The sequence below is a fragment of the Xenopus tropicalis genome, chromosome 2 (assembly GCF_000004195.4).
Source record: "Xenopus tropicalis strain Nigerian chromosome 2, UCB_Xtro_10.0, whole genome shotgun sequence".
Classification (NCBI taxonomy): domain Eukaryota; kingdom Metazoa; phylum Chordata; class Amphibia; order Anura; family Pipidae; genus Xenopus; species Xenopus tropicalis.
Window position 1 is genome coordinate 162,188,526 of NC_030678.2, and position 12,424 is coordinate 162,200,949.

A 12,424-nucleotide genomic window follows, 5' to 3' on the forward strand; every position below is an offset into this window, starting at 1 on the left:
CTAGACAACCTATCTGCCTTGGCAAAACTCAGGCTGGTATTGTACTTATGTTGCCCCTGCCCAGGGCTGGACTGGGTGTCCTGGGCTCTACCAGAGAACCTGTTGCCCATCTCCTTCTCTATGGTGATTAGATATAGACAGGGCCAAATAGTATAGTCTAGGGCCCAGTAAGGCCTGGGACCACTGTTAGATCTTCTGGGGGGGGGCATCATAGGGCCATAGACATGTATGACCTGGAGAAAGACAAATATGTCACACCTGTAAGTATTAGACTATAGTGGGACAGTAGTATACTATTGAGATGGCTTGTGTTACATGCGGTTCATTTTACTCACTACTGGGGATGATAGTAGGTTACTCTTACAAAGGCAAGATATTTGGATATATAACCTGAATACACTGCCCCCTTGGCTTTGATTGAGAATTTGAATAATACTTGATTTTTTTAATTTCCTTGAAATTGTGCCACATTATGTAGGATAGTGGAACACAATATGAGTACAGTAGTGAGCAGGGTCTGAAAATTTGGTACCACTGTGAATAAAATGTTACATTATAATGATGTCATTGTGATGTCATAAGCTGCAGGTTTGGTTGAGAGCGGCAGGGCAGGTACCAGAGTTAAGGTGGCCATACACTGTAAGATCTGCTCAAGGTTGCTAAGTGAGCAGATCTTCTCCCGTTATCCCCACCTTCGGGAAGGCGATATTCAGCTAATTCAGTTGTTTGGCACTGGGGCCAAACAATCAAATTAGAACAGCGGGTATAAGGCGCCGTCAGTTTGGGGACCACATCAACGAGCCAATACGGCCCCCGATCCGATGGAAAAATTAAACCGGCCCGATCGAGAACTGATTTCAGGCCGGCCCGTCGTTTGTGCCCATACACAGACAGATAAGCTTTGAATTTGTCTAAAGAACCGATATCAGCAGCCGAAATCGGCCCATGTATGGCCAACCTTTAGCCCCATGCAGGCCCCTAAGGACCGGCTTTATATAATGCTCCAGGAAAACAATATACGTGGTTAGAGAGATGGGTGCCTACACACACGGAAATAGTATATTTTACATACCAACTTTATTTCTATTGAATTTAACAAGAATATGTGACATGTTGGAATGGAATGTAAACACGTGTGGTCGACTAGCTAGTAGCACGCTACTGGGACTCTACTGGGACGCTACTGGGACTCTACTGGGACTCTACTGGGACTCTACTGGGACTCTACTGGGACGCTACTGGGACGCTACTGGGACGCTACTGGGACGCTACTGGGACGCTACTGGGACTCTACATGTATGGCTGGAAGAACAGAGGGGCCCTGGGGACCCTGAGAGAGCAGAGCCAGCAGGTTTCTTTTGGGTGTAAGAGTTAAGGGGGGGCAGTCAGGGTATGAAGGGTGGCAGTTTCTGTGTATAGGATGGGGCCTATTATCCTGAATGATTGGATTTCCTGATATAGGTATTTTTGATTCTGTATCCGCATATGCACAACTGAGCGACTTCACCAAGGTTTTCAGGACAGAAGTGAGAATATGGTTCAGACGGCAGTCGCCCTGGTCTCCAATATAGAAAGGGCCACTTGGACAGAAAGATGTAACTCGCACATTATTATACTGTGTAACCGGGATCCCACATACAAGCGGTTTGGCTGAATATTAAAGGAGAAGGAAAGGTAAAAACTAAGTAAGCTTTATCAGAAAGGTCTCTGTAAATACAGCCATAAGCACTCACAGAAACGCTCCTCTATCAAAAGATTTGATGTCTCTGTTTTCCTGTGCCAGAGACACGCAGCTCTCTGCTCTCTCCTGCTCGCCCCTCCCTCAAGAATGCTAAGAACTCATTTCCCCCCCCCCCCCCCCCCCTTAGGAATGTGGATCTGAGCCAATCAGCAGGAAGCTTCCTCATAGTCTGACAAACTGAGCATGTACACTGGTCTCGGTGCAGGAGTGAGGCATTATGGGAACTTCCTTTACACAACTCAGCGTTTTTTCTTCCTGTTTGGCTTCTGATCATCTGAACAGGTGAAATATGGGGAGACTTAAGGGCACTGTTGAGCCAACTGAAGGTATGCCTGAAGCTTGAGATTAACTCTTTATTAGCCTTTCCTTCTCCTTTAAGGATGTGGCTAAATCAAAATATAGCAAAATGTGTCATTGCAAAGAGATATCCAATATCCAGTCACCACACAAACATCCACCCAAAACAAGATACAGCAACCTCAAAGATCTGCAGACACTGGGTGCAAAAATCATATTACATATTAGTGGTCACTTATCCCCAGGCACAACTGCCTTGGAAACAAGGGCACGCCCCATGGTAGTCATGCACAGGATACTTCTGCCCAGGGATTGGCTCACAGCAGAGCATCAGCGGGTGTAGGCTAGCCCCGCCCTGATACCTACGTACCACCCCTCCCGGCCCCTCCTGGATACAGCTCTGCCAAACACAGCCGGCACTGCAAATGAGCCCCATTCTGTCACCTGTTCTCATGGTATTTAGGCAACTGCAACATTCGCTCATAGAAAAGTGTAACAGAGGCCATGTATGCCAAGATGGGGCATCCATCAGCAAACAATAGCCTTTGGTTGCCTGGGACACCCCGGCACTTCCAGTCAGTGAGATTGATGGTTCCATTGTGATTCAGAGCACATACCTCCCCTCCCAGCTAACACCTACCTGAGTAAGTTCAATGGAACCATTGTGATTAGAACCTAATGATTGTATTACCTTTGGTCGGGGGGAAGGGGGTTAAAGGGTAATTCCTTAGCACTCAGTTAAAATGAAGAAGTCAAGCTGAAAGATTACTCAGAAAGTCCAATGGCTGCAGACATAAAGCCACTAGACTCATAGGAACTACCAGGAGTCAGCGAGCAGGAAAACTACACTCATCTTACGACCACTAGAAGTACATGGGACAAACCCTAACTGCTTTACTGTAAGGAAGCAGACAAAAAAAACACCCCATTTCCTGAGTACCTGCACATTCACCCATCCCACGTGTCCACATTCCCCGGGGGGGGGGGGGGTAGGAAACCTGCAGCAAATTTATAATAACAGGTTGCATTGTTCTAGTGCTGCACTGCCTTATGGTATGTAAAGTATATCTATCCACCCACATACAGACCCACACTGACCTATCTATCCACTCACATACAGATCCACACTGACCTATCTATCCACTCACATACAGACCCATACTGACCTATCTATCCACTCACATACAGACCCACACTGACCTATCTATCCACTCACATACAGACCCACACTGACCTATCTATCCACTCACATACAGACCCACACTGACCTATCTATCCACTCACATACAGACCCACACTGACCTATCTATCCACTCACATACAGACCCACACTGACCTATCTATCCACTCACATACAGACCCACACTGACCTATCTATCCACTCACATACAGACCCACACTGACCTATCTATCCACCCACATACAGACCCACACTGACCTATCTATCCACTCACATACAGATCCACACTGACCTATCTATCCACTCACATACAGACCCATACTGACCTATCTATCCACTCACATACAGACCCATACTGACCTATCTATCCACCCACATACAGACCCACACTGACCTATCTATCCACTCACATACAGACCCATACTGACCTATCTATCCACTCACATACAGACCCATACTGACCTATCTATACACTCACATACAGACCCATACTGACCTATCTATCCACTCACATACAGACCCATACTGACCTATCTATCCACCCACATACAGACCCATACTGACCTATCTATCCACTCACATACAGACCCATACTGACCTATCTATCCACTCACATACAGACCCATACTGACCTATCTATCCACTCACATACAGACCCATACTGACCTATCTATACACTCACATACAGACCCACACTGACCTATCTATACACTCACATACAGACCCACACTGACCTATCTATCCTCTCACATACAGACCCACACTGACCTATCTATACACTCACATACAGACCCATACTGACCTATCTATCCACTCACATACAGACCCATACTGACCTATCTATCCACTCACATACAGACCCATACTGACCTATCTATCCACTCACATACAGACCCATACTGACCTATCTATCCACTCACATACAGACCCATACTGACCTATCTATCCACTCACATACAGTCCCACACTGACCTATCTATACACTCACATACAGACCCACACTGACCTATCTATCCTCTCACATACAGACCCACACTGACCTATCTATCCACTCACATACAGACCCATACTGACCTATCCACTCACATACAGACCCATACTGACCTATCCACTCACATACAGACCCATACTGACCTATCTATCCACTCACATACAGACCCATACTGACCTATCTATCCACTCACATACAGACCCATACTGACCTATCCACTCACATACAGACCCATACTGACCTATCTATCCACTCACATACAGACCCATACTGACCTATCTATACACTCACATACAGACCCACACTGACCTATCTATACACTCACATACAGACCCATACTGACCTATCTATCCACTCACATACAGACCCATACTGACCTATCTATCCACTCACATACAGACCCATACTGACCTATCTATCCACTCACATACAGACCCATACTGACCTATCTATCCACCCACATACAGACCCACACTGACCTATCTATCCACTCACATACAGTCCCACACTGACCTATCCACTCACATACAGACCCACACTGACCTATCTATCCTCTCACATACAGACCCACACTGACCTATCTATCCACTCACATACAGACCCATACTGACCTATCCACTCACATACAGACCCATACTGACCTATCCACTCACATACAGACCCATACTGACCCATACTGACCTATCTATCCACTCACATACAGACCCATACTGACCTATCTATCCACTCACATACAGACCCATACTGACCTATCTATACACTCACATACAGACCCACACTGACCTATCTATACACTCACATACAGACCCATACTGACCTATCTATCCACTCACATACAGACCCATACTGACCTATCTATCCACTCACATACAGACCCATACTGACCTATCTATCCACTCACATACAGACCCATACTGACCTATCTATCCACCCACATACAGACCCACACTGACCTATCTATCCACTCACATACAGTCCCACACTGACCTATCTATACACTCACATACAGACCCACACTGACCTATCTATCCTCTCACATACAGACCCACACTGACCTATCTATCCACTCACATACAGACCCATACTGACCTATCCACTCACATACAGACCCATACTGACCTATCCACTCACATACAGACCCATACTGACCTATCCACTCACATACAGACCCATACTGACCTATCTATCCACTCACATACAGACCCATACTGACCTATCCACTCACATACAGACCCATACTGACCTATCTATCCACTCACATACAGACCCATACTGACCTATCTATACACTCACATACAGACCCACACTGACCTATCTATACACTCACATACAGACCCATACTGACCTATCTATCCACTCACATACAGACCCATACTGACCTATCTATCCACTCACATACAGACCCATACTGACCTATCTATCCACTCACATACAGACCCACACTGACCTATCTATCCACCCACATACAGACCCACACTGACCTATCTATCCACTCACATACAGTCCCATACTGACCTATCTATCCACTCACATACAGACCCATACTGACCTATCTATCCACTCACATACAGACCCACACTGACCTATCTATCCACTCACATACAGACCCACACTGACCTATCTATCCACTCACATACAGACCCATACTGACCTATCTATCCATCACATACAGACCCACACTGACCTATCTATCCACTCACATACAGACCCATACTGACCTATCTATCCACTCACATACAGACCCATACTGACCTATCTATCCACTCACATACAGACCCATACTGACCTATCTATACACTCACATACAGACCCACACTGACCTATCTATCCACTCACATACAGACCCATACTGACCTATCTATACACTCACATACAGACCCATACTGACCTATCTATCCACTCACATACAGACCCACACTGACCTATCTATCCACTCACATACAGACCCATACTGACCTATCTATCCACTCACATACAGACCCATACTGACCTATCTATACACTCACATACAGACCCACACTGACCTATCTATCCACTCACATACAGACCCATACTGACCTATCTATACACTCACATACAGACCCATACTGACCTATCTATCCACTCACATACAGACCCACACTGACCTATCTATCCACTCACATACAGACCCACACTGACCTATCTATACACTCACATACAGACCCATACTGACCTATCTATACACTCACACAGACCCATACTGACCTATATATACTGACCTATCCACTCACATACAGACCCACACTGACCTATCTATCCACTCACATACAGACCCATACTGACTTATCTATACACTCATATACATAAACCATATATACCAACATCAATACTAACTGTAGATATTAGTATCACAATAGCCTTGAATACTATGCTTGTTCAAGAACTCATCCAGGCCCCTCTTATAGGCATTAACAGAATCTGCCATTACAACATCACTAGGAAGGGCATTCCCCAACCTCACTGCCCTCACCGTGAGAAACCCCCTACGCTGCTTCATATGGAAGCTCCGTTCCTCTAATCTAAAGGGGGATGTAACTGTCATGGTCTCTGGGGGGGGGGGTTCTGGTGCCGCTGATTGTACTTGTACAATGTAATCATGTCCCACTCCCCTGTATTTATTGGGAGTTATCCTGATTATGCCCTTGACCTTGGATGTGGGTTGGCATCTGAGCAATAGGCAAGCACACAGTGAAGCATTCAGTTCGGGAATGAGCTGAAGCCCAGCAAGTTTTGGAAGAGTTGGATTTGGCCAGTTGTTCAGCCAGCCTAAATCTAAGCTGTTAAACTCATTCAGTTATGAATCTCTACACAACTGAATGTGACAACCAGGGCTGTGGAGTCAGTACAAAAATTATTCAACTCCGATTCCTCAGTTTATAGTACCTCCGACTCCGACTCCAGGTACCCAAAATGGCTTCTGAATCTTGACTTCATCAATCTGACTCCAGAACCCTGGCAGGAGCGAGCAACTCTGAAATGTAAACAGAGCAACACAAACATGAAAAATGTTCATGAGGGTGCCCAATAAGGGCTGTGATTGGCTATTTGGTAGCCTCTATATGGACTGGCAGCCTACAGAAGGCTCTGTTTGGCAGTACACTTGGTTTTTATACAACCAAAACTTGTTGCCCTGGAGACACTGGTTGGGGATCACTGCTTTTAGGGAAAAAAATCATGCAGTTACCCAGTTCCCAGCAATCTGAGAGCTGTGGCAGAGTTCCAAAAACAGCCATAAAATATTTAGGAAAACAGTAAACTGAATGGAATGTGGGTGAGTGTTAGGACACATCACACATTTTCTGTGAGCTCCAGGATAACTGTAAGTAGTTCCAACAAATCGTGCGGTTCTTCGTTTGTGCACACAGTTTGGTACAGACTGGAGCAGCTTTACTAGCCCTTGTTCTGCCACATTTCACACTGACGTTAGCCGGAGGCAGCAGTTAATAGATGAATAGTGCATTGTTACATTGCTGTGAGAAACGGCTAGGGGATTTCCACCGCACAATGTTTGTCAGTCACCACAGAGAGCACTCAGCCAGCAGGCACAGCAGCCAGTCATTCTATCAGCCATTCCTGCCAATGCAGCTCATACAACTCTTATCCTATGAGCAGAACTTACCCACTGTCCATATGTAAAGCAGATATAATGACACAGGGGGGTTGTACCCCCTCAGATCTCTCTACAAGTGTCCCCAGATTGCAGGTTCTGGCATTTGGATCCAAGAGAGGAGACTTGGGTAAGCTGCATCCCTGTTACTACTGCATACCTCCAGTTTGCACGGGACAGTCCCTCTTTTGACAGTTCAACCTGCAGTCCCTGATTCTTACTGAAAAGTCCCTCATTTTCCCTTGATCTCCTGCACTGAAGCTAAAATTAAATTAATTAATTAAAAAGTAGCTTTTGGCAGAGAGCCCAGAAATCTTATTGAGCGTCACCTACACTTAGATACATTGTTTCTCAAATTTAATTAAAAAGTAGCTTTTGGCAGAGAGCCCAGAAATCTTATTGAGCGTCACCTACACTTAGATACATTGTTTCTCAAATTTAATTAAAAAGTAGCTTTTGGCAGAGAGCCCAGAAATCTTATGGAGCTTCACCTGCAGTTAGAAACATTGTTTCTCACATTTGATTAAAAAGTAGCTTTAAGCAGAGAGCACAATAATCTTATCGAGCTTCAACTGCACTTAGATACATTGTTTCTCACATTTGATTAAAAAGTAGCTTTAAGCAGAGAGCACAATAATCTTATCGAGCTTCAACTGCACTTAGATACATTGTTTCTCACATTTAATTAAAAAGTAGCTTTTGGGACAGAGCCCAGAAAGTTAACAAGCCCCCCCTGCACTGAGATACAAGTGTAACTAATAAGCTAAACAGGTCTCTTGGGGGAAATGAGACTCGCAGCTTAAAGGGCAATTTCAGCTTTTTTTTAACAAAACTGTAATAAGACATAAAACAGGACCCCAAAACCCCCAGAAATGTGTTCAAACTTTAAATAACCCAAATAATAACCCAAATGGGAGTCGTATTTACGGGGTGTGGTTGCAAAAATGGGCGTGGTCAAAAAAAATTTGGCCCCTGTATATCCATTGTACTATACACCATTCCTGCCAATTCAACTCTGTTGGCTTCAGCAGAACAAAACCCCAAAGACTGGCAAATGCCAGATAAAAATGCCGCCCTATACAACAGCAGGGTCAGAGTTAGGGATGAGGGCTACTAACTAACTAAAATTACTATGAAATTCAGGGAGGTTCATTCAGAGACCCTCAGATGCTGAGACCCTAATGCACATACAGAAAGTAACTAACAATATATATATATATATATATACAGTATATATAGTGCCTTTGTACTTTTAATTTATGTTTCCCACAAAGCTCCCCTGCACTTTTGGACTCTGCAGGCCGGAGGGAACCAAAAGTAAAAATAAGACCATTCAAGTCCCAGATTGATAAGAATTTGCCATGTTAATGTAGCCATAAAGTAATTTTGCTGTAAGAACCAGTTATAGCAGCCCTGGCTAGTTATACCAAAGACTTGGCACCTCACAGTACAGGTATGGGACCTGTTATCCAGAATGCTCGGGACCTGGGGTTTTCCGTATAAGGGATCTTTCCGTAATTTGGATCTCCTTAAGTCTGCTAAAAATTATTTAAATATTGAATAAAACCAATAGGGCTGTTCTGCCCCCAATAAGGGGTAATTATATCTTAGTTGGGATCAAGTACAGGTACTGTTTTATTATTACAGAGAAAAGGGAATCATTTAACCATTAAATAAACCCAATAGGATTGTTCTACCCCCAATAAGGGGTAATTATATCTTAGTTGGGATCAAGTACAGGTACTGTTTTTATTATTACAGAGAAAAGGGAATCATTTAACCATTAAATAAACCCAATAGGGCTGTTCTGCCCCCAATAAGGGGTAATTATATCTTAGTTGGGATCAAGTACAGGTACTGTTTTATTATTACAGAGAAAAGGGAATCATTTAACCATTAAATAAACCCAATAGGGCTGTTCTGCCCCCAATAAGGGGTTATTATATCTTAGTTGGGATCAAGTACAGGTACTGTTTTTATTATTACAGAGAAAATGGAATCATTTAACCATTAAATAAACCCAATAGGGCTGTTCTGCCCCCAATAAGGGGTAATTATATCTTAGTTGGGATCAAGTACAGGTACTGTTTTATTATTACAGAGAAAAGGGAATCATTTAACCATTAAATAAACCCAATAGGGCTGTTCTGCCCCCAATAAGGGGTAATTATATCTTAGTTGGGATCAAGTACAGGTACTGTTTTATTATTACAGAGAAAAGGGAATCATTTAACCATTAAATAAACCCAATAGGATTGTTCTGCCCCCAATAAGGGGTAATTATATCTTAGTTGGGATCAAGTACAGGTACTGTTTTATTATTACAGAGAAAAGGGAATCATTTAACCATTAAATAAACCCAATAGGATTGTTCTGCCCCAATAAGGAGTAATTATATATTAGTTGGGATCTATGGAGATGGCCTTTACGTAATTCAGAACTTTCTGGATAGCGAGTTTCCTGATAAGGGATCTCATACCTGTACTGACAAGCACCGAAATATCTGAGCTCATTCTCATATTATATTAGTTGCTTCCCTAATTGTATTTCAGAGGAAATTACTCACATGAAGCTCATTTAGAAGGAACTGTTTCTATGTGATGACACAATGGGCAGCCACATCCTGGAAATCCCTTTATAGTGTGACACCCCTATGGCCTAGAACTGTTCTGCAGTATCACTGGGTTCTCTCTGTTCGGGGCAGTGCGGTACAGCACAGAGGGGCCCAATAAATACTGAATATAAATGTCATATATTGTGCCATACACGATTGTTTACTGATAACATTAGCGACGGGCCTAATGTTACAGAGAAAAGGGAATCATTTAACCATGAAATAAACCCAATAGGGCTGTTCTGCCCCCAATAAGGGGTAATTATATCTTAGTTGGGATCAAGTACAGGTACTGTTTTATTATTACAGAGAAAAGGGAATCATTTAACCATTAAATAAACCCAATAGGGCTGTTCTGCCCCAATAAGGGGTAATTATATCTTAGTTGGGATCAAGTACAGGTACTGTGGATCACCCTCTTCTCCTCCAGACTCTCCGCTCTCTTGGCCTTCGTGACACTGCCTTATCCTGGTTTTCATCTTATCTCTCAGATCGATCCTTCAGTGTCTCTTACAATGGGGAATCATCTTCTCCCTTGCCTCTTTCTGTCGGGGTTCCTCAAGGCTCTGTCCTGGGCCCCTTACTATTTTCTCTCTATACCTCCTCACTTGGCAAACTAATCAGTTCTTTTGGCTTTCAGTACCACCTCTATGCTGACGATACTCAGATCTATCTTTCCTCTCCTGATCTCAACCCAGAGCTTCTAACTCGCGTCTCTTCCTGCCTGTCCGCTATCTCCACTTGGATGTCCCAACGTCACCTCAAATTAAACCTCTCTAAAACTGAACTGGTTCTCTTTCCCCCATCCAACGCCCACATTGTTCCCGAGGTATCTATAACGGTTAACAATTCTACCATCACCCCATCTTCCCAGGCCCGGTGCCTTGGGGTTATCCTTAATTCTGCCCTGTCCTTCACCCCTCATATCCAATCACTTATCAAATCATGTCACTTTCACCTAAGAAATATCTCCAAAATCCGATCATTTATCACCCAAGATGCTGCCAAAATTCTTATTCACTCTCTTATAATATCTCGCCTGGACTACTGTAACTCCCTATTAATTGGCCTTCCCCTCCAAAGACTGTCCCCTCTCCAGTCCCTAATGAATACTGCTGCCCGGCTCATACACCTCTCCAACCGCTCCTCCTCTGCCATGCCACTCTGCCAATCCCTGCACTGGCTTCCCCTACCATCCAGGATAAAATTCAAGCTATTGACCCTCACATTTAAAGCAGTCCATAACTCTGCCCCACCCTACATCTCTGAACTCATCTCTAGGTACCATCCAACCCGCTTGTTACGCTCCTCTACTGACCTGCTCCTCAACTCCTCTCTCATTCCCTCCTCACACGCTCGCATTCAAGACTTTGCAAGGGCTGCCCCCCTTCTCTGGAATTCGCTCCCACAAACTGTCAGACTTTCTCCCAATCTCTCTGCCTTCAAGAAATCTCTAAAAACACATTTATTTAGAGAGGCTTACCCTAATCTAGTTTAGCAATACCCTGTGCCCCACCTCTCACAACTCTGTCATGCCCATTCCCACACCTTGTGTCTCAACCCTTTCTCCTTGTAGATTGTAAGCTCTTTTGGGCAGGGCCCTCTTCACCCCTTGTATCGGTTACTGATTGCTTTATATGTTACTTTGTATGTCCAATGTATGTAACCCACTTATTGTACAGCGCTGCGGGATATGTTGGCGCTTCATAAATAAATGTTAATGTAATGTAATTATTACAGAGAAAAGGGTATCATTTAATCATGAAATAAACCCAATAGGGCTGTTCTGCCCCCAATAAGGGGTAATTATATCTTAGTTGGGATCAAGTACAGGTACTGTTTTATTATTACAGAGAAAAGGGAATCATTTAACCATGAAATAAACCCAATAGGGCTGTTCTGCCCCAATAAGGGGTAATTATATCTTAGTTGGGATCAAGTACAGGTACTGTTTTATTATTACAGAGAAAAGG

At 43.8% G+C, this 12,424-nt stretch overlaps 1 long non-coding RNA gene across 1 annotated transcript; it reads right to left on the minus strand.

Annotated features, from left to right (window-relative positions):
* Window positions 1-1,055: 1,055 nt before the first annotated feature.
* Window positions 1,056-7,277, minus strand: LOC116408902. The gene is made up of 2 exons (XR_004221400.1): window positions 7,114-7,277; window positions 1,056-1,650 (listed from the first exon to the last, which is right to left on the minus strand). It is a non-coding gene; the product is annotated as an uncharacterized LOC116408902 (long non-coding RNA).
* Window positions 7,278-12,424: the final 5,147 nt, after the last annotated feature.